Consider the following 24,631-nt stretch of genomic DNA (forward strand, 5'->3'; position numbering starts at 1 on the left):
ATCAGTTTAGCATACATTAAGTAAAGATTTCAACAGTTTGCTCCCACACAGAAACATAAAGTGAAAAATACTGTTTGAGTACTAGTTATAGCATTAAATTTCAATGTACAGCACACTAAGGACAAAGATCCTACATGAGGAGTAAGTGCACAGTGACTCCTGTTGTTGACTTAACAAATTGACACTCTTGTTTATGGCATCACTAATCACCCTAGGCTCTTGTCATGAGCTGCCAAGGCTATGGAAGCCTTTTGAGTTGACCAAATCTGATCATAATTAGACAAGGCCATGGTCAAAGTGGAAGTTCTCTCCTCCCTTCAGAGAAAGGTACCTCCTTCTTTGATGACCTGTTCTTTCCACTGGGATCTCACTCGGGGAGATCTTTCATTTTTTTTCCCCCCCAGAGTGTCTTGGCTTTCCATGCCTGAAATACTCTCATGGGCATTTCAGCCATATCTAAAACCTTAAGGGCTGATTCTGAGGCCAGAGTGCTGTCCAGGACATCTGCCATTCTATGGGTCTGCTGTGTAGCTCACTTCCCATGTTGGATCATTCTCTCCCTTTTTGATTCTATCAGCTAGTATTTGCAGACACTATTCTTGTTTATGTGATCCCTTTGGTTGTTAGTCCTATCATTATGATCAATTGTGAACAGAAATTGATCACTGGGACTAGTGAGATGGCATTGGTACATGCCACCTTGATGGGATTGAATTCGAATCCCCTGGTATGTTTCTAACTCTACTGTTTGAGGTAAGTCAGCTTGAGCATGTCCCGAATTGCACATCTCTTCCCTCTCTTATTCCCACTCTTATATTTAACAGCGGCCACTTTTCAGTTAAGTTTCAACACTTAAAAATAACTGTGTATTGATTACAGTATTCAACCAAAAGTATTAAGTAGAACAAACAAAAAAATACTAAGAGGGATAACATATTAAGCTGCTCATCAACAGTCAGGGTGAGGGATGATCAAGTCACCGTTTCTCATAGTGTTCATTTCACTTTAACAGGTTTCCTTTTTGGTGCTCAGTTAGTTGTCACCTATCAAGGAGAACAAGTGGTATTTGTCCCTTTGGGATTGGCTTATTTCACTCAGCATAATGTTTTCCAAATTCCTAACAGGGATCACTTTTCAGTTAAAATTTAATCACCTAAGAATAATTGTGTGTTAATTACAGAGTTCAACCAATGGTACTAGAACAAAAAAAAATACTACCATGGATAAAGTATTACATTGTACATCAACCGTCAGGACAAGAGCTGATCAAGTCACTGTTTCTCATAGTGTCCATTTCTTCTAGCTCCTCTGCTGGTAGGTTCACCAAGCGAATTCTTCTCTCGGGGGTCCATATTGGTCGTGCCACACCCTGTGGAAAAAAACAAATGGCGCCTCATACCCTTCTGAGTAAGTGAATGGGCATTTTCATTGATTGTCCTGTAAATCCTTCCACATTACCCACTGTATTGATTCCTTATCAGCTGATTGAGCGTGCATTTCTGCAGGTGTTTTGCCGTTCTTTTTCTTGTTCAAAAAATTAATTGTATAAAGAGCTAAGGCCAAAGCATCCTTATGGGATGTGGCCATTTCCCCTATTCCCCCTTTTTGTTTAATTATTAAATTTTTTAAATATAAATGAGTGCGTTCTACCACAGCTTGCCCTTGTGGATTATATGGAATACCGGTAATATGGGAGATTCTGAATTCTTTCAAAAATGCAGCAAAATGAGCTGATGTATACGCTGGGCTGTTATCCATTTTGATCACATGAGGAACTCCCCAGGCTGCAAAAGCCTGCAAGCAGTGTTGGATTACTTGTTGTACTCCTTCTTTATTCATGGCTGTGGCCATAACTATGCCTGAATATGTATCTACAGTGATATGCACACAGCTTTGTCGCCCAAAAGAAGGGATATGTGTAACGTCCATCTGCCAGATATGTCCTGGTTTAAGGCCATGGGGATTGGCTCCCGCAGGAATCTTTGGAACTATGGCAACAACGCACTTTTCACAGGACCTAATAATACGTTCTGCTTGCTTGCGGGGAATATTAAATTTAAAACTTAAAGTGTGGGTGTTAACATGCCATTTAGAGTGATATTCTTTAGCTTGTTCCAAAGTGGTACATGCAAGCAAGAATCTTGAGTAATGATCGGCCATCATGTTACCTCGAGTAAGTGGGCCGGGTAAATTAGAATGTGCTCTTATGTGGCCTATGTAAATAGCATGCTCTCTCTGATTTAATAACCCCTGAATTTCGCTTAAATAAGAATAGACTGAGGAGGATTTAAGAATAAGGCACTGTGTAGCAAGCATCTGAACTGCATTCACCACATATGCGCTATCAGACAAAAAATTCATTGGTGCACTCTCTCTGCATAATACTGTCGCGATAATAGCAAATTCTGCATGTTGTGGAGAAGGGGATGCTGTTAAAACAAAATATCACTGATTGCCAAGTATAGCTGCTCCTGTTCCGCCTTTAGCTCCATCTGTAAATATGGTAACTGCCCCTTGAATTGGATCCCTTCGCACCTTCTGCACCCGTTTTATTGAAACCTGTGTGTAGAAGTTAACAAATGGATGGTGAGGGTAGTGATTGTCAATCTCTATTTGTAGAATGAGAACTATGTATGCCCATTGCCAGCATTCCCTTGTAAAGGCTTCTACTGCCTCTTGAGCAAAGGGAACTACACATCGCTTTGGAATCTTCCCTGCCATTTCTGTCACCTTTTTTATTGCTGTTAATATCAAATCAGCCACTTGGGTGTATAGTACATGCGATGCACGTGAATGTGGGTATATGAACAACAAGGGTCCTCCTTGCCAAATGACTGCGAAGGGATACAGCTGTTCCATAAAAATTAATATTTCTAGGGCTTGTTGCAGATCACATCTTTCCATCTGCATTGCTTTAATTTGTTTTTCGATTTTCTGTAACGTCAAGTGGGCTTCTTTTGTCAATCTATGAGGGGAATCAAGCTGGGCATCTCCCTCTAAAATATTGAATAATGGCATCATAACTTCGGTGGTTAATTTACAATAGGGCCTCAACCAATTTAAATTGCCACATAATTTTTGGAAGTCATTAAGGGTCTGCAACCCATCTATTGCAATTTCAAATTCTAATGGAGTCACCTTTTCAGAAGTTACTTTAAGCCCTAAGTACTGTACTACTTCCCCTTTTTGTATCTTCTCTGGTGCTACTTGTAACCCAACTTTTTCCAAATATAATAGCAGCAGCTTATATTCTTCCATAAGGTGATTTTCACTTTCAGCCGTTATTAACAGGTCATCCATGTAATGTAAAATTTGTACTTCTGGGCACTGTTGTCGAACTGGCTCCACTGCCTGATCAACATATAGCTGGCATATGGCAGGACTGTTATTCCTTGGGGAAGCACTTTCCATTCATATCTTTTGTCAGGACCTTGATGATTAATGGAAGGTATGGTGAAAGCAAACCTCTGAGTGTCTTGTTCATGTAGAGGTATGCTAAAAAAGCAGTCCTTCAGATCGAGTACTATTAATGGCCAATGCTTTGGGATCATAGTAGGAACCGGAAGTCTGGGTTGTAATGCCCCCATGGGTTGCATCTGCTGATTAACAGCCCGTAAATCATGCAACAACCAGTATTTCCCCAATTTTTTCTTTATCACGAATATTGGTGTATTCCATGGGGAGGTTGATGGTTGCAAATGGCCTGCCTCTAATTGTTGTAACACTATATCATTTACCGCAGCCAGCTTTTCCTGGGTAAAGGGCCACTGTGGTATCCACTTTGGCTTGTTGTCCAGCCATGACAATGGCAGCGGCTGCATCTCAGTGGCCCCCACGAAAAACCCGTGTCCTGTCTTTTAAAGTCGCCTTTGAGCTGGGCTAGGTCTCTTCTGCCTTCTCCTCTGGAGCCCATTCCTCTCTCCTGATACCCCTTTTCACACATAATATGCCATCCTGGAGAACTCTCCAACTGGTCTTCATTGGTTAATGTCAGTCCCATTTGTTCCAAAATGTCTCTTCCCCATAATGTGATGGGGAGTGCACTAACATAAGGTTGCACATTTCCCTTGTTCCCTTCTTGATCCTGCCAACAAAGCACCTGAGCACTCCTTGATGGTGTCATGGCCGCACCTAGGCCTACTAAAGTATTATCTCCTGGCTGAAGGGGCCATGACTTCGGCCAATCATTTTCCGAAATTATACTTACATCTGCGCCCGTATCTAGCAGGCCCTGAATCGACTTTCCTCTAATGGTTAAGGTCCATAGGGGTCGATCTGCTAAAGACATAGATAAGGCTGCAAATTTCTCCCCTTGGGGTCCACGAACATCCTGCACTCCAGTCATAATCAGCATCTGAGCCACAGGTTCTTCTGGCTTAATTTGTACAATGCCCTTTGTGGATTGTAGCAGAACCTTTAACTCATCAAAGGGTAATTGGACAACTCCAGTAATGACCATTAGGCCTCTTAAAGCATTTGTTGCTTTTCCTATAATTATTCCAAGTCCCTTCTGCCCAGCCGAAATTGTTTCTGCCATCACCTCTATGGCTTGTGCTCCCATTTGAGGTGTTAGTACCGAATACCCGGTGGCTCATAACTCTGAGCAGTAAATACTTGGTTTCTGTATCGTTGGGACCGTGGCACCCACCGATTGTTTTGGCCCCGGGGTGCAGGGGCACACATTCCATTTTTTGGCTGTTGTCCATATACACCTGGTCTTTTTATGGGGCCCGGCTCATTTGGCACCCTCAGGGGATTGCCTGCCCTATGCATTTTAGAGTATCATTCACTGATCCAATGGTTCCCTCTTCTACAGCGTGGGCAAAGGCCTGGTCTTCTCGAGTTCTCCATGCCCTGCTGATCTCAGGCTTGAAATTTTGCCCTACACTCCATTAAATGCCCTTCTCTACCACATTTAAAGCATTTTCGTCCCCTCATATCTTGTCTAAATTGTCGGGCCATTGCTACTGCAGCATGTGATCCAGAAGCCACATCATCCATGACATCCCTACAGATTTTCAAAAAGGTAGGGATGTCCTTATGCTGCCATGGCCTAAGAGCTTCACGACATGTTTTATTTGCCTGTTCATACGCCAATCTTCTGACTAAGGGCATAGCTTCCTCCACAGTTTCAAAAATATTTCCTGCTGCTTCCATTAATCTGTTCACGAAGTCAGCGTAAGGTTCGGTAGAGCCCTGCACTATCTTAGTCAAGCTGTGTCTTATTTCACCTTTTCTGGGTACCACCTTCCAGGCTCTTCTTGCTATCTCTCTTACTTGTAAAAGGACAGCTGTTGGTAGTCGGGCCTGATCATCGGGATTGGCAAATCGCCCATCTCCATTTAACATTTCCTCATCCCATGTTTGATTCCCTGCTCTATAGTTCTGCTTTGAGTGTTCTCGAGCAAATTCTCTATAAGTAGCTAACCATAAGAGGAATTCACCCCCGCCTAACACTGCCTTTACTAAGTTCCTCCAATCCTCGGGTATCAGGCCTTGCTGTCCTATGTTATCAATGATTGCCTGTGTAAAACTTGCATGGGGACCATACAGTTGTACTGATTGTTGCAATTCTTTAAGTAATTTGTGATCAAGAGGCGTCCAACCCCTATTTCCTTGCTGATCTTGAATTACAGGAAACACCTGGCCTGGTCCCTGGTATTGCTCCCAAGCAGGTTTTTTTTAATAAACAGCTCCCCTTTGCTTGCTTTCGGTTCTTGGCCTTTCTATCTCTTCCTGCACTCCTACTCCCTCCATCACTCCTTCTTCCTCCTCCCACTCTTCTTCAATCTCATGTGGAAAAAAAGTGCTTTTCTTTACAGGAGGAACCTTTGGCAGTACTAATGGGCGATACCGGGGTGGTGATTCATCCTTTATGGTTGAATTTGTCAGCCTTGTAGGGCCAGGATATATTCTTGGCATCTCTCTCAGGGGCGAGGTTCCCTCTTCAGCTTCCTCCCCCCCCCCCCCATAGGCTTCCTGGCTCTCTAAATCCTTCTTTGGTTTTCTTCTCACCTGTTCGTACAATAGCTGCTTGCCTGGCTGCCCTGCCATAATTCTTCCTGCAACTCACTCCCCTCATTAAGCAATAATTCGATCCCTTCCATGGGGTCCTGGAGTGCCTGATCAACAAGTTGCCACAGCTTTAGCACTTCTATCGATTCCCCAGCTGTGTGCAATTGCCGTCCCACCTGTCTCCACTGCTGTAGAAACCAGGGGGACGTCTCTACGACTGCTCTTACAAATGCGTGAAATTTCCTCCCCCCTCATTTCCCTCACTTAGAAGAAAAGCTGCAAGGAGGTGGGGAGTAGGGAGAAAGAGAGGAACCACATTCAGCCCATAATGGATGATCTTTAGGGAGAAATAGAGGATGGTGCCCAGCATGAGGAAGAAGATGTAGCCAGTGGGCAAGGAGTAGCCAAAGAGCTCCATTGTCTGTACCGTCACGACATGTTGGAGCAGCGGGCATAGTGGAAGACTGAGTCTCCCGGGCGTCCCCAGTAAATGCCTCTTTCCTAGCTTCTATTTTTCTTCCCCCATGGCTTTTTGCCTGGGTTCTTGCTAGCTTCTCACTGGCACTTTTCATCCAGCTTTTTTCCTACACTCTCCCTATTCTCTCTCTCTGGTATTTTCCAGCTTCTTCCCCCTGTCCAGATCTGAGTCATGGCACCATTTGCTGCTCCTCCACACGCGGAGGAGCCGCACCGGACTGGACGCTTGTTGTTCCCTTTTTTTACAAGTCTTTTCTATAGTAAAGTAAGAGTAAGCAAACAGCGAACTCCCAAAGCAAGAATGAGTAGAGAGAAATGAGAAAGAACGAAGCAACGAACTTCCCCATGAACATTCCAACGCACTCTCCAACCAACCCACACCACCGTGCCATCTCTCTTCTCCTTTATAGTCCTCTCCACCAATCCGTGCTCTGCTTGTCCACGTGTTGAGCATGCCGTTCTCTTCTATTGAGAGGATGAATCGGCTCCTGCGGCTTCTAGTAGTCAAGATGAATCAGCTGTGTAAAAGCTGGTTACTCCTTATCAGTGCCATATTATGGGAGGCAGGCTTCGCCTTCTGCAGGAGACAGATTCTGCCTCCCACAGAGGGTAAAGGAAGAAAACATTGCAGTAAGGGATCACAGGAAGTTCAAACTATATATTAGAAATATCTTTGGGAACATGGCAGGGCAAAGTCACTACTTATCAGAGCTGCACTCTCTAGAGATCCCAGTGGAAAGAACAGGTCATCAAAGAAGGAGGTACCTTTCTCTGAAGGGAGGAGAGAACTTCCACTTTGACTATGACCTTGTCTAAATATGATCAGAGTCGGAAAACTGAAAAAGCCTCCATAGCCTTGCCAACTCATGACAAGAGCCTAGGGTGATTACTAATGCCATGAACAACGATTGCAATTTGTTAAGTCAACAACAGAAGTCACTGTGCACTTACTCATCATGTAGGATCTCTGTCCTAAATGTACTGTACATTTTGATTTAATGCTATAACTAGTGCTCTAACAGTATTTTACACATTGTATTTCTGTGTGGGTGTAAACTGTTGAAATCTTTGCTTAATATATGCTAAATTGATCTTCTGCATATAAAGATAATTGAAAATGAAGCTTGATGTGAATGGAAGGGGAGAGGGAGTGGGAGAGAGGAGGGTTGCAGGTGGGAGGAAAGTTATGGGGGGGGGACCTTTGTAATCCATAAGCTGTACTTCAGAAATTTATATTCATTAAATAAAAGTTTAAAATAAAAGACACAGACTGGCTGAATGGATTAAAAAACAAAACCCATCTATTTGCTGCCTACAAGAAACATCTTTCCAACAAAGATGCATGCAGACTGAAAGTGAAAGGTTGGAAAAAGATATCCCATGCCAAAAGAAACCAAAAAAGAGCTGATGTAGCCACATTACTATCAGAAAAAATAGACTTTAACACAAAAAATGTTAAGAGAGACAAAGAGAGTCACTATATAATGATTAAGTTGTCAATTCAACAGGAAGATGTAACTATTATCAATGTATATGCACCTAATTACAGGGCACCGGTTTATTTAAAAGATATGTTAAGGAACTTAAAGGGAGACTTAAACTCCAATACAATAATATTGGGGGCTTCAATGCTCCACTTTTAACAATGGACAGATCAACCAGAAAGAAATCAACAAGGAAACAGCAGATTTAATTGACACTAGAGAACAAACAGATCTAAGAGATATGTACAGAAATATTCATCCTAATATTACAGATTACACATTCTTCTCACTAGTGCATGGGACTTTCTCTAGGATAGACCACATATTAGGCCAAAAAGCAAGTCTCAGCAAATTTAAAACAAATCAAAATCATACCATGCATCTCAGACTGCAATGGAATTAAGCTGAAAATCAGCAACTCAGGATTCTCTAGAGCATAAGTAAACACATGGAGAATGTCAGCATGCTCCTGAATGAACACTGGGTCATAGAACAAATCAAGAGAGAAATCAAAAACTCTCAGGAAGCAAATGAAGATAACAACACAACATATAAAAACGTATGGGATACAGCAAAAGCAGTGTTAAGAGGAAAGTTTATAGCAATAGGTGCCTACATCAAGAAATTGGAAAGGCACCAAATAAATGAGCTATCAATGCATCTCAAAGATCTAGAAAAACCACAGCAAACCAAACCCAAAACTTTGGGACAAAAGAAATGATTAAGATTAGTGAGAAAATCAACGAAATGAAATCCAATAAAATTACAAAAGAGAAGCAAAATGTTGAAAGGATTTTTTGAAAAAAAAAAAATTGACTCACCATTGGCCCAACTAACTAAATAAAGGAGAGAGAGGACACAAATCAATAAAATTAGACATGAAAAGGAAATGTAACAACAGACACCACAGAAATAACAAGAGTCATTATAAAGTTTTACACAGAGTAGTATGCCAGCAATCAGGGAAATCTGTCAGAAATGGATAGATTCCTGGACATATACGATCTACAAAAATTGAAGCAAGAAACATAAAAAACCAAAAACACCCCTAACAAAGTCAGAAATTGAATCAGTAATAAAGGCCCTCCCAACAGAGAAAAGCCCAGGACAAGAGAGATTCACTGCTGAATTCTATCAGACATTTACGGAAGAAATAACTCCAATTCTTCTCAAGCTATTCAAAACAATTGAAAGAGAGGGAATCCTCCCAAATTCTTTCTAAAAAAAAAGCCAGTATCACTTTATTCCTAAACCTGAAAATGATGTAGCAGAGAAAGAGAATCACACACCAATTTCTCTAAAGAAAATACAAAAAATACTCAATAAAATTCAAGCCAAAATAATCCAACAACAAATTAGAAAGATCATCCAACCCAACCAAGTGGGATTTATCCTTGTATGCAGGGATGGTTCAACATTCACAAATCAATCAATGTGATACACCACATTAACAAACTGCAGAAGAAAAATCATATATTATCTCAATAGATGCAGAGAATGCATTTGATAAATTACAAAACCATTTCATGATAAAAACTCTAACCAAATTGTGTATAGAAGGAACATTCCTCAACACAATTAAGGCAATTTATGAAAAACCCACGGCCAGCAACCTATTGAATGGGGAACAGTTGGAAGCATTTCCACTGAGATCCAGTTCCAGACAGGGATGCCAAATCTCACCATTGCTATTCAATATAGCACTAGAAGTTCTAGCCAAGCCATTAGTCAAGAAAAAGAAATTGAAAGGGGCACAAAAAGGGAAGGAAAATGTCAATGTATCCATCTTTGCAGACAACGTGACTCTTTATTTAAGGGATCCAAAGAACTCCACTAAGAGACTATTGGAACTCATAGACGAACTTGGCAAAGTAGCAGGATATAAAATCAATACATAAAATCAACAGCCTTTGTATACAGACACTGCCAGAACTGAGAAATAACTTCTAAGGTCAATCCCATTCACGACAGCTACCAGAAAAAGCCAAATACCTTGGAAAAAACTTAACCAAGGATGTCAAACATTTCTATTATGAGAATTACAAAATCTTAAAGAACTAGATGAGGATACCAAAAAATGGAAAAATATTCCATGCTCACTGATTGGAAGAATCAATATCATCAAAATGTCCATTCTTCCAAAAGCAATTTACATATTCAATGTGATACCAATGAAAATATCAAACACATTCTTATCAGACCTAAAAAAATGATGCTGATATCCATATAGAAACATATATTGAGGCGCAGGAAACCTCAAATAGATAAACGAGTCTTATACAACAAAAACAGAGCTGGAGGCATCAGAATGCCAGATTTCAAGACATACTACAGGGCAATTATAATCAAAACAGCATGGTACTGTACAGAAACAGATGGATAGAAGTATGAAGCAAGATACCTATGTTACACCTTACACAAAAATCCACTCAACATGGATTAAAGATCTAAATCTATGACTCAACACCATAAAATTATTACAGAACATTGGAGAAAGTCTTCAAGATATAGGCACAGGCAAGACTTCTTGGAAAAATCTCCGGCATAGGCAGTCAAAGCCAAAATTAACAACAGGGATTACATCAAATTGAAAAGTTTCGGTACTGCAAAAAAAAAAAAAAAGTCAGCAAAGTGAAGAGGCAGCTGAAATAATGGGAGAAAATCTTTGCAAATTATGCAACTGATAAAGGATTAATAACCAAAATCTGGCAGCTGCCACAGCTCACTTGGCTAATTTTCCACCTGTGGAGCTGGCACCCTGGGTTATAGTCTCAGTTGGGGTGCCAGGTACTGTCCCAGTTGCTCTTCTTCCAGTCCAGCTCCCTGCTGTGGCCTGGGAAGGCAGTGAAGGATGTCCCAAGTGGTTGGGCCCTGCACCCACATGGGGGACCAGGAGGAAGCATCTGGGTCCCTGCTATGGATCGGCACATTGCACCAGTGTAGCAGCCATTTGGGGGGTGAATCGACGGAAAAGGAAGACTTTTCTCTCTGTCTCTCTCTCTCTCACTGTCTAACTCTGCCTGTAAAAAAAATAACCAGAATCTACAAAGAGATCAAGAAACTTCACAACTGCACAACAAACAACCCACTTAAGAGATGGGCCAGAGCCTAAATAGATATTTTTCAAGAGGAAATCCAAATGGCCAACAGACACATGAAAAAATGTTCAGGATCACTAGCCATCAGGGAAATGCAAATCAAAACCACAATGAGGTTTCACCTCACTCCAGTTAGAATGGCTTTCATACAGAAATCAACTAACAACAGATGATGGTGAGGATGTGGGGGCAAAGGCACAATAACCCACTGTTGGTAGGAATGCAGACTGGTAAAGCCACTATGGGTACAGTTTGGAGATACCTCAGAAATCTGAATGTATCCCTACCACATGACCCAGCAATTCCATTCTTTGGAGTTTACCCAAGGAGAATTAAATTGGCAAATAAAAGAGCTGTCTACACCTCAATGTTTATTGCAGCACAATTCAGAATGGCTAAGACATGGAATCAACCTAAATGCCCATCAACAGTAGGCTGGATCAAGAAATTAAGTGATATGTATTCTACAGAATACTACATAGTGGTAAAAAAAAATGAAATCTGGTCATTTGCAACAAAATGGAGGAATCTGGAAAACATCATACTGAGTGAAATAAGCCAGTTCCAAAGGGACAAATATCATATGTTCTCCCTGATATGTGACAACTGAGCATCTAAAAGGAAAACTGTAGAAGTGAAACTGACACTATGAGAAGCAATGACTTGATCAGCCCTTGTGATGACTGTCAAGGAACAGCTTACTATTTTATTAATTTTAGTATTTTCTTTTTCTACTTAATACCATTGGTTGAGCTTTTTACTTAACACAGAATTATTCTTAGGTGTTTAAATCAAATTGAAGTAAAAAATAAGAGTTGGAATAAGAGATGGAGGGGATATACAGTTTGGCACATGCTCCCAGGTACTTACCCCTAAGGGTAAAGCTTAAAACTTGCCATGGGACTCGAAATATTAAAAATTGGCATGTACCAATGCCACCTTACTAATTAAAGTGATCAGTTTAATTCCATAACTGATCATAAAGAGGATTAAGTGTCAAGGGAGCACACAAATAAGACCAGTGTCTGCTAATAATTGCAGAATTAAAAAGGAGAGAACAATCCAGGATGGGAAGCAGGTCACAGAGCAGACTCTTAGAATGACAAATGCCATAAACAGAACTCTGGCCTCAGAATCACACCTTAAGGCATTTGGATCTGGCTAAAAAGCACATGAGAGTAGTTCAGGCATGGAAACACAAGACATTGTGGCAAAAATGACCTTAAAGAAAGACCTCTATGAGTGAGATTCCAGCAGAAAGAAGCGGACATTAAAGATTGAGGTACCTTTCTCTGAAGAGAGGAGAGAACTTCCAGTTTGATTATGAGCTTGTATAAATAATGTTGGACTTTGTGAACTCAAGAGGCTTCCATAGCCTTGGCAGCTCATGAAAAGAGCCTCAGATGATTACTGACATCATAAATAAAATTCCAAACTGTTAAATCGTCAACAGGAGTCACTGTGCACTTGCCTTCTATATTGGGACCTGTGTACTTAATGTTTTTTACTATGAGAATTAACACTCTAACTAGTTCTCAAACCATGCATTATACTTTGTCTTTCTGTGTGGCTGCAACCTGTTGAAATCTTTACTTAGTATAGAGTTGATCTTCTGTATATAAAGATATTTAAAATGAATCTTAATGAAGAATGGGATAGGAGAGGGAGTAGGAGATGGGATGGTTTGTGGGTGGAATGGTGGTTATAGAGCAAAGAGTCACTATAATCCAAAAGTTGTACTTTTGAAATTTATATTTATTAAATAAAAATTTTCTATAATTATAATATATCTGAATAGAGCAATACTGACTAAGAACATTAAATCAGGAATAATGTGTTCAAATGAAAGATCAGCAACAAATATCTTCATTCATAAAATCTACAAAATTAAAAAAAAATAACACCAATCTTTTGAAAAGTTAGAGAGATAACTTTTCCAAACTCATCATATGAGGCCAGCTGGTAAAGCCATTATGGAAGTGTGTTTGGAGATTCCTCAGAAACCTGAATATAACCCTACCATACAACCCAGCCATCCCATTCCTTGGAATTTACCCAAAGGAAATTAAGTTGGCAAATAAAAGAGCTGTCTATATCTTAATGTGTATTGCAGCTCAATTCACAATAGCTAAGACCTGGAATCAGCCTAAATGCCCATCAACAAAAGACTGGATAAAGAAATTATGGGATATGCACTCTATAGAGTACTATACAGCAGTAAAAAATGAAATCTGTTCATTGGCAACAAAATGGAGGAATCTGGAATACATCATGCTGAGTGAAATAAGCCAGTCCCAAAGGGACAAATACCATATGTTCTTGATCGGTGACAACTGACTGAGCACCTAAGAGGAAACCTGTTGAAGTGAAATGTACACTATGAGAAAAAATGACTTGATCAGCCTGTGTCCTGACTGTTGAAGAACAACTTACTATTTTGTTCCTTTTAGTATTTTTTGTTCTACTTAATGCCATTGGTTGAACTCATTAATTAACATGCAATTATTCTTAGGTGTTTAAATTTAACTGAAAAGTGATATCTGTTAAATATAAGAGTGGAAATAAGAGAGGGGGGAGATGTACAGTATGGCCCATGCTCATCAGACATACCCCTAGTGGTAGAGTTAGAAACATGCCAGGGGAGTCCAATTCAATCCCATTAAGGTGGCATGTACCAATGCCAGCTCACTAGTCAAAGTGATCAGTTTCAATTCATAATTGATCATAATGATAGGATTGAGAGTCAAAGGGATCACCTAAACAAGACTAGTATCTGCTAATACTAAGTGATAGAATTAAAAAGGAGAGAACAACCCAAGATGGGAAGTAACTCATAGAATGGCAGATGTCCTAAACAGCACTCTGGCCTCAGAATCAACCCTTAAAGTTTTAGATATGGCTAAAAACCCCATGAGAGTATTTCAGGCATGGAAAGCCAAAACACTCTGGCAAAAAAAAAAAGACCTAAATGAAAGATCTCTGTGAGTGAGATCCCAGTGGAAAGAGCGGGCCATCAAAAAAGGAGGTACCTTTCTCTGAAGGGAGGAGAAACTTCCACTTTCACTATGGCCTTGTCTAAATAAGATCAGAGGTGGTGAACTCAAGAGACTTCCATAGCCTTGACAGCTCATGACAAGAGCCTCGGGTGATTACTGACGTCATAAATTAGATTCTCAATTGTTAAGTCAACAACAGGAGTCACTGTGCACTTACTCCTCATGTAGGATCTCTGTCCTTAATGTGTTTTACTATGTGAATTAATGGTAAAACTACTACTAAAATAGTACTCTATTCTTTGTGTTTCTGTGTATGTGCAAACTGTTGAAATCTTTCCTTAGCATATACTAAATTGATCTTCTGTATATAAAAATAATTGAAAATGAATGTTTTTTTGTTATTTTTTTTAACTTTTATTTAATGCATATAAATTTCCAAAGTACAGCTTATGGATTACAATGGCTTCCCCCCGCCATAATGTCCCTCCCACCCACAACCCTCCCCTTTCCCACTATGAATCTTGATGTGAATGGGATGGGAGAGGGAGTGGGAGATGGGATGGTTGTGGGTGGGAGGGAGGTTATGGGGGGGGAATGCCGCTATAATCCAAAAGTTGTAGTTTGGACATTTATATTTATGAAATAAAAGTTAAAAAATAAACAAACTTAAATTTAATTAAGGGAATTATAAAAATTTTTCTATAATAATATAACATCTCTGAATAGAGCAATCCTGAGAAAGAACATTAAATGAGGAATAATGTGTTCAAACGAAAGATCAGCAACAAACGTCTTCATTGCTTAAATCTACAAAATTAAAAAAAAAAACACCAATTTTTTGAAAAGTATTATACAAATTGTTAGGGAGGTAACTTTTCCAAACTCATTATAATGAGGCCAGTTTTTCCTAAAGTGACCTGATAGATGCAAGATCCCAGTTTATCTCTGATTCTCTTTTTTTCAAATAAAAACTTACAAAGCAGAGTCCCTGCTGAATATAATGCAACACTGTCATCCTAATAGAATTTATATTAGAATATAGGTGCAAAATTTGATAGTAATTGAATCCAGTTTGGAATCACAAAAAATAAAAATAAATAAAATGGTCAGATATCATAATCAAGTCAGATGTAACATAGGAACAGGGAAAATGTGAATGTAATTCATAACTACAATAATTCACATCAATCAAAAATAAACATCAGTATAATAAACTAGATGCAGAAAACATTTTGTATAAAATTATACATTCACTTTTGAGAAGTAAATTGAGCAGAACACTTATAGATTGCATATACTTCAATTACAAAACCCTTGCATTTGAGGAACCTGAGCCAAATTCTATTGAATGCCAACAAAATGAAAGCATTTACCCTATAATTGGAACCATAAAATGATGCACATTTTTTACTTTTATATTCAATACTGCAATGTAAGGTCTAGGCAAAACAAAAAGAAAAGGGAAGGAAATAAAAGACACAGATATAGAAAAGAAGAAATTGAAATTATTTATTTTTCCAGATGATTTTATTCTATTTATATGGAAATGCAACGAGTTCAACAACAGGCCACCTGAACTGGTAAATGACTGGTAGATTTGTAGGATACAAAGTAAGCACAAAAAATCAGAATAAGTTTTATATACCTATACTATTGTGAACCCACTGAGAAAATAAATTAAAGAAGAAATTAAATTCACAATAAGAAATAAAATACCCTGGATAAATTTGATTGTGATGTAAAATGCCTCTACAGCAACAATTCTAAAGTCATGATAAAGAATCTGAGATCAAAAAGACCGCTCATATTCACAGATTGAAATACGTTCTAATATTTCCATATTATCCAAGTTAATTTACAGATACAATATGCCTTCCATCAAAATCAATGGAATTCCTCATGTAACTAGAAAAATAAACCTAAACCTCATATCTTCACATATATTAAAATTGTTCCACATAGAAAAGTAACTCTTGAGAAACAGAACACGTCTGGGGTCACAACAAATGAGTTCAATACATACCATAAATGTATGGTAAACCCTGGCATGAAAACTGATGAATAGACCAGTGTAAGAGGATAGAGGCTCCCAAAAAGAAATACAGATACATACAGACAATGGGTCTTTTACAAAGCTAACAAAAATACACTGGAAAAGGTATAGTCTATTCAGTAAATTGTCCAGAGGCAACAGGATATCCATATGGACATGACTAAACCCAGGTGACCACCCCTCTTTTCCTATACAAAGTCAACTGAAAGTGAGTCATGGATGTAAATGTAAGAACTGAAACTTACAAAATATAGAGAAACTATAAGACATTGACATAGCAATGGCTTCTTGATAAGATATCCTAAGAACAGGCAATAAAAAACTAATAGAGAAACCTTATATCAAACTAAGAAGATAATTCACAACAAAGAAAACAACCATCCGAGTGAAGATAAAACCCCTCTTAACTCCTATAAAACCAGCACCACTTTAATTCTAAAACCAGGTATATGTACAAAGCAAACTAAGACCAATGTATTTGATAAATACAGATGCAAAAAAAATCCTCAAAATACTTGCTAATCAAACATAACAACACATTAGAAATATAATTCACCCAGACCAAGTGGGAATGCACTAGATAAAATATGTCCTTGATATAAACCTTAAATTGGGAATAGAAGGAATGTTCATGACCACATTCAAGGTAGTTTATGACAAACACAGAGCCACCATCAAAGTGAGTGGGTAAATTGGAAGCATTTCCACTAAGATCTACAAGGATGCTCACCCCCAAAATTGCTATTCAATATAGTTCTAAAAGGCTTACTGAGAGCCACCAGCAAGCAAAATCCAAGCAAAGGGATACAAATAGGAAAGGTTGAAGTCAAATTATTACTGTTGATAGAAGATATGATTTTATATATAGGGAAGCCAAAAGACTCCACCAGGAGACTATTGGAACTCAAGAGAGTTTGGTAAATTTGCAAGATAAAATCAATACACAAAATTCAATAGCATTTGTATAAAAAGACAATGCTATGGCTGAGAAAGGACATGCAAGATCAGTTCAATTCACAATAGCCAAAGAAATTGGACTAAATTTAAATAAAGAGGTCAAATATCTCTACAATGATAATTACAAAACATTTTTAAAATAAATAGGAGAACATAAAAATGGAAATATCTGTCATGTTCATGGATTAGAAGAATTAATAGAATCAAAATGTCCATACTACTGAAAGCAATTTACATGTTCAATATGATCCCAATCAAAATAGTAATGACATTCTTCTGAAAAAATGATAGAAAAAATGATGTTAAAATTCATATGGAAGCCCAAGAGATCCTGAATAGCTAGAGCAAACTTAAAGAATAAAACAAAGCCAGAGGCATCGCAATATCAGATTTCATGACAACTACAGGTCAGTTATTATCAAAAAAGCCTAATACTGGCACAAAAATAGACATGTAGACCAATGGACTGGAGTAGAAATTCCAGAAGTTAATACACTCATGTACAACCAACCGATCTTTGACAAAGGAGCCAAAATCAATGCCTGAAAAAAAGGTACTCTTCAACAAATGTTACTGGAAAACTTGGATTCTGCATGTAGAAGTATGAAACAAGACCACCACCTTACAATTTATACAGAAATGAACTATAGATGGATCAATGATATTAAACAATAACCTGATAACATCAAATTACTAGATGAAAATATTGGGAAACTCAGCAAGACATTGGCATACACACGGAATTCTTGTTAAATACCCCAGAATGATAGGCAATCAAAGCAAAAATAAACAAATAGGATTGCATTAAGCTAAGATGCTTATGCACTGCGAAGGAATTGCACAACATATTGTAGAGGCATCCAAGAGAACAGGAGAAAATATTTGCAAATCTTTCAATGGTTAAAGGTCTAATATCCAGAATCTACAAAGAGTTCAAGTAATCCAGAACAACAAAAACAACAAAAATCCTGTCAAGCAATGGGCAAAGGACAAAACAGACATTTTTGAAGGATGACATTCAAATGGTCAACAGAAACATTTAAAAATGCTCAGCATCATTAGCCATCAGGAAATGCAAATCAAAAGGATGATGAGGGTGAAACCTCACCCCAATTAGAGGGGCTATCTTTCAAAAATTATAAAACAATACATGTTAGCAAATATATGGGTGATGAAACACTGTAATCCACTGCTGGTTAAATTGTAAAAGAGTGCAACCATTATGGAACACAGTCTGGTAATTTTTCAGTAATCTGAAAATTGTTCTACCGTATACACAGCCATCCCACTCCTAAAAATTTACCCAAATGGAATGAAATCAGCATAAGGAAGACTTGTCTGCACCTTATGTTTATTGCAGATCAATAGCTAAGATCTGACATCAACCTAGAGATTCATCAACTGAATAATGGTTAAAGAAAATGTGGTATATATACACTATGCAAAACTACTCAGCTATATAAATTAATAAGATCTTGTCTTTTACAACAAAATATATGCATATGGAAGCCATTATTCTCAGTCAAATAAACCAGCACAAAATCAACAAATAAACAAAGCACAAATAAGCAAAGCACAAAAATGCAATGTTGAGTTTTGTTATTGCTTACAATCCTTGTCTATACTCTCGATAAACAGTGATTTTTCTACTTGTTCCATTCAATTCTTTATTTGGTGCAGAGTTAAGCTTGTGATTATAAAATAAATCAAAATTATACAATTATAGATATAAAAAGGAAAAAATAAGAGAGGAAGGAGGACAGAGGGTCCGAGCATGGGCAAGAGGGAGGTTAGGGTGGGAAATAGTATGCTCTTAAGTCTGTGTATATGAAATACATGAAATTTGTTTACCTTATATGAATAAAATTATTTTAATACCCCAGTAGACTGGGATAAAGTATTTGCCAATTCTGCATTTCATGAAGAGCTGAAATACAGAATACATATGAAACTGCTGAAATTATGCACAAATATATCTAAGAATTGGGAAAGGATCAGAACAGGCATTTATGTAGAGAAGAAATACCCATGGCCAACAAAAATGGGAAAACATGCAATATAATTATTATATAGGAAAATGCAAGTCAAAATATACTAGGTGTCACCTCACTAACAAATGCTAGTGGGGTATGAAGAAAAGAAAACTTTAATAAATTATTGGAGCCTGCACTGTTGTGTAGCAATTAAAGCCGCCACCTGCAGTACCAAAATCCCATATGGGGACTTGAGTCCCAGTTGCTCCACTTCTGATCTAGCTCTCTTCTGTGGCCTGGGAAATCAGTGGAAGGTGGCCCAAGTCTTTAGGCCTCTGCTCCCACATGGGAGACCCAGGAGGAAGCTTCTGGTTCCTGGCTTTGTTTTGGTCCAGCTCTAGCCATTGCAGCCATTTGGGGAGTGAACCAGTGGATGGAAGATCTCTCTCTCTCTCTCTCTATCTGTAACTATGACTTTCAAATAAATAAATATTTTAAAATATAAGATATTGATGAGAATGCAAGTTAGCCTGAGCATTATGAAGACTTAGTATGGCCATCCCTCAAAAAATGAGAAGGGATAAACCTCTCCAACCATTGTGTATGTATCAGAAGGAAATTCAATCCGCATGCAAAAGAGATTTCTGCTCTCTGTTTTGACTACAGCACTATTAATAGTAGTAAATATTTGGAACCAACCTAGGAATTTATCAATGTGTTACAGGTTTTCCAATCCTAATTCAGTGATTAAAAAGGATTGAAATATTATTTGCTTCAAAATGGGTGGAACTGGAGATCCTTAAGTGAAGTAAGACTGGCATAGGAAGAAATAAATCTCACATGTTCTCTGATATATGGGTTTCTAAAAAATGGTGGATATAAATATAAATGGTTTTAATTAGGATGGGAAGATTCATTACTGAAGATACTGGGTGGTAGGATAACAGATATAGAAACAGAGTTAGAAAGAACGAACCAGTTGCAGTGTTCCATAATATGGTGTTGTGACTTTAGTTCATGATAAGATACACTGTATAAGAAATTGGAATGGAGGAGCTTGTAGGCCTTTAACACAAAATAAGCAAGGAAAATCCTCATTTTCTAGATTGATTAAATTATGTTGTGTGTGTACTCAAATGTTGCACTGTATCCTGTAATAATAATATACAAGTAGTGTTAATCAAACACTGAGCAAAATTTTAAAAATCAGAAATGTCTCTATATTCTATCAATGAACTATCTGCAATATGTGATTAACCAAACTACATCATTTACAAAGCATAAGAAAGTAATAAGGCAATAATCTCCAGTCCTGCTAAGGATTATTTAAATAATCTTAAAATTTAAAAATCAAGGTTGCCTTTCCCATTGAACTTTCTTCTGATCCCTTGCATGACTTTCTGATATTCTATGAATGTCATTGTTGCAAAGCTAAACTTGAACCTAAATGGAAGAATAGTTGTAAGGTTTTAATATGTATTTATTTACTTGAAAGGAGGAGGGACAGTAGTGGGTAGATCTTCCATCCACTAGTTCACTTGTCAATGTTTGCAAAACCTGGGACTGGTTCCAGTTTAATCTAGGAGCCAGGAACACCTTTTGTATCTCCAATGGAGGCAGAAGGTACATGAGTACTTAAGACATCATCAAATGCCTCTCAGATACATTTTAGCAAGAATCTGGATTGGAAGTGGGGAATGGCCAGGACCTGAATGAGGAAGATAAATATGAGATGAGGGCATCCCAAGTCGTGGCTTAACTCACTGCTCATGACCCCATCCCTTTATACTATTTCATGTATTCTTTATACTGTTGTCAAATTACAGGCATGATGTTCAAACTTGGATCCATGTATTTCAGTTTAAAAAAAGGCTTAGGGTAACTGTTAAGATTAATAAAACTGTATTCCACGATTGAGGACCCGGGTGCATTTCCTGATTCTGATCCTAACTCCAGCTTCCAATTAAAGCAGACCCTGGGAAGTCATGATGGTGTCTCAAGACATGTGGTTTGTGCCACCCACATGGAAAACCTGAAGTGAGTTACCTGCTCTCAGGTTTAGATCTGATCCCTCCCTGGAAGATGTGAGCATTTGCAAAGTGAACTTGTGAATAGGAGCTCTTTCTCTCATTCATTGTCTCTTGTTTTCTATCAAGTAAATTAGAAAATAATTCATCAGACATAAAGAGCAACTTAGTCTTGGAAGTCATCCAAGTAAAGACAAGACTGAAAGCAAATGGAAGTATAGCAAAATATTTGTATTCTTTATTCCAATGTAACCTAACAGATAATATTATCATTTTAATAAAAACTTAACAATGAACAGTGTTGTTACAGTTTCTGATCATTAAAAATAATGACAGACATTATATAAATGATAGGAGTAAAGAGTTGAGAGCATTCTTTTATAAGATATCTGAGCTTCCAAAGAAATAGTGTTCCAAACCAATTTTATGTGCTAAATACATTACATTTTTGTCAACTTAAGATACATATGTACAGATTTCAAAAGTAAAATAGAATGAAGATATAAAATGATTAAATAGAAAATATGCAGAAACATGGTCCATTATAACACCATTACATTGAAGCCTGGAAAACCAATATGCACTTCAGGTTAATCAGGATTTGTGTCAGAAAATTTAAAAGGGTTACACAGTGAGATGAGCAGATCATTTTCTATGAGGATAGTACAATGTTTCATATCAGTGTTCATAGATAGAGCATCAGAATATTTAAGAAAAATGCTTACAAAACTGCAAGGATTGCCCAGTGTTTATCAGAACAAATAAACACAATGGTATAAATACCCAACTGGGGTAATTAATAGTTATCCATATGTCATTGTGAAGATACATCAGCTAACACTAGATGGAGAAAATAAATAAATCAGGTCACTTCAAGTGTTGAAAAGGCACAAAAATCAGTATATATGGAAGAAAAGATAGACAATCCATTTTAACTATCAATATTTCCTACAGAAGCACAGTCTATACACAATCTATAACATGACAGCATTTTGCCATAATGTAACAAAAAAGGCCAAGAATTAGCAGATGAGGAATAAAAATCAAGAAAGATATTGTCACAAATACCAAACAAAGCTAGCAAAACTCATGGTTTAGAGAAACAGAAAGTAAGCAAACAAAAACATCAAAGAACCAGGACTTTCCTCTTGGGGGCAGAAGTAGAAGAGATTGGGAAAATACCTGAACTGACCAAGGCCCCTATATTTTCCTGAATATTAGTTCTATGGATGTTAACATTCTTATTCAAATTTAGCAGAAAACAAAGATATCAACAATTGTCTTCCTTTCAGGTTTTATTACTGTATATTAGGGATCTATGCAAGAGTATATATGTCTAACATGAAACCATGGCACATAATTTCTAAACTGGTGTCCTAAGTGCAATTAAAAGGAAACAACCTATTTATCCCACAGTATCAAGGGACACCAAACTCAGGTTCCCAGACTTTGGGGATCACTCTCAGGAGATGCAGACTAAGGGGATTCACTCTCAGCAACTAAGACAAACCTCAGCAGCCAGAACATTTCATTCTGAGAGTTCCACACTTTTTACTTTTCCCTCCCAACAGTTTGCATTGGCTCCCTCCTCCAAGGTCTTAATTCTCACCAGAAATCAAACACTTAAAATCAGTTTAAGTCTGTGACCTGTGCAGTCATTTTCGTGATCACTAACACCAAATGTGTGTTGTTTGCTTAATATCAAACAACACATCTATAACACCTATTACTTACCAATTGTTCAATATGTTCAATTCTGACATAATATAGAGTTAGTAGACATAACGGATTAAGATTTTAGTGTAAACACATCCCAGGCATATACCAATGAAAAGCATGTATTTGATTTTCTGGCTCCAGTCAAAATTATGAAGTTATCCAGAGATCCCCTCTAAAGCTTTCTTACTTGCATGAGCTTAGCTATGGCCTGAAATTTGTGTATTAGACAGGATCATAGCCACTCATATCACCCATCAAATATCTGAGTCTTAAAATCAAAGGTACAGGCATTGAAGAGAAAAGAATTTTTTTTCTTTTACCAGTCACAAATGAACTCTCAAATTTATAAGCCATTTTATAGCCAGCAGAATCTGATATTCTGAGATATTCTCAAGTGCTACAAGCTATCATTTGACTAAACCAAATTTGGATGTATAATGAAACTACTATGTGTTCAACAGTTTCTTTGATTCTCAGTTCTCACACCAGTTAGCTTGGGGTTAGGGAGTGAAGAATGATTGGCCTTTACAAAGATATTACTCTCCACACAAGGGTGTGAAGGCATTTAATCCCAATTAGGAGAGATTAATCATTGGGAACAGGCGGGACCCTAATGAAGTGATTAGGCTAAATCAATTCATGTGATTATTGAGTGACTGCTTATTCCCAGGTGTGTGCTATAGAAACTACTTCATATTTGAACCTCCTGCAATTTCATTATTCAGTCATATGGTCTCTGTGCCACCCAAACCTCTGCCAACAAGATGACCATCAACAGATACTGCCCTCTGACCTTGGACCCAAACCATGAGACAAATGCCATTTCTTTCTAAATTACTGAGTCTGTACTATTCTGTAATTAGCATCAAACAAAACCTGACTCAGAACCTAGGAAGAGCTGTGCTGACAGGATTGAATTGTAAACTAGTGACCTCATTTCTCAACCAAAGGATATCAGATCACATGTGGAAGTTCACTTCTCCATGTGGATTCTGTAACCACCATCAATTTGGAAAGCTGTGAGGCCCCAGGGTTCACACAAACCATTTTCCTTTAGACACAGGACAGGACACCAGGGTCCTGGCTACTGGCCCAGCTCACCTCCTGTGACCATAGAATACTGGTCTCTGACACTCACCACTTTCCAGCTTCCAACGAGTCCCAGCATCCTCCTGAGGGCTCCTGAGTGTGGTGAGGGAAGTTCACAGAGCAGCAATGGGTGAAACACCTGAGACTTCTCTCAGGAACAAACCCAGAAAGCCTAACATTGGGATGCCAGAAAAGAAGATGCTGTGTGGTTCAGCAGTGTTGCCTTTGAACACCTGATTTTAAAGTCTGCCCTAACAATGAGCATGCATGACATCAGAGAACACACAGCCAATCCAAATGCTCCTAGCATGAGGGCCATAGCTTGGGGTTGTGGCAGGTGGGGGCAGAGAGGAACTCTGCTTGGTCTCAGGTCTGAAACTGCCTCATCTTTGCAGCTTGATCCTCCCAACAGCAGGGGCCGCTCTCACCTCCCTGATGATCATGACATCAGAGCACTGTCCCTCCCTCCTTTTTCCAGGACCCTATTAAAATCTTGTGACCCTTGGACTTTCAATAATGGTCTCACGTGTAACAGAATGCTGAATCTTTCCGGTATTCTGGGTCTTTATATTATTTATATGATTGGCTCTTTTTTTAAGGTCATTTGACTTTTAAAAAAAAAATGACTCCAGGACTATTTTAAGATACTAAAAAATGCATTACATAGATTGACCTCTCTTTCTCTTGTTTCTATTACAGATATTCACTTGTAGTTCTGTATTCTGTAATTTAATATTGTTGTC

At 38.2% G+C, this 24,631-nt stretch overlaps 1 long non-coding RNA gene across 2 annotated transcripts in view; it reads right to left on the bottom strand.

The window, feature by feature from the left end:
* The window catches only part of LOC149124658 (uncharacterized), a 66,204-nt gene extending 41,880 nt beyond the window's left edge, over positions 1–24,324 (bottom strand). Inside the window, exon 1 of one of the 2 annotated variants that reach the window (XR_016213756.1) lies at positions 23,938–24,303. This is a non-coding gene — a long non-coding RNA (uncharacterized LOC149124658). Of the gene's footprint in view, positions 1–23,937 lie in introns of both variants that reach the window. The other variant, XR_016213757.1, reaches the window with a different exon arrangement.
* Between the last annotated feature and the right edge of the window lie 307 nt (positions 24,325–24,631).

This window comes from Oryctolagus cuniculus, chromosome 9, assembly GCF_051225735.1.
Source record: "Oryctolagus cuniculus isolate XC-2025 breed Fujian yellow rabbit chromosome 9, ASM5122573v1, whole genome shotgun sequence".
Classification (NCBI taxonomy): domain Eukaryota; kingdom Metazoa; phylum Chordata; class Mammalia; order Lagomorpha; family Leporidae; genus Oryctolagus; species Oryctolagus cuniculus.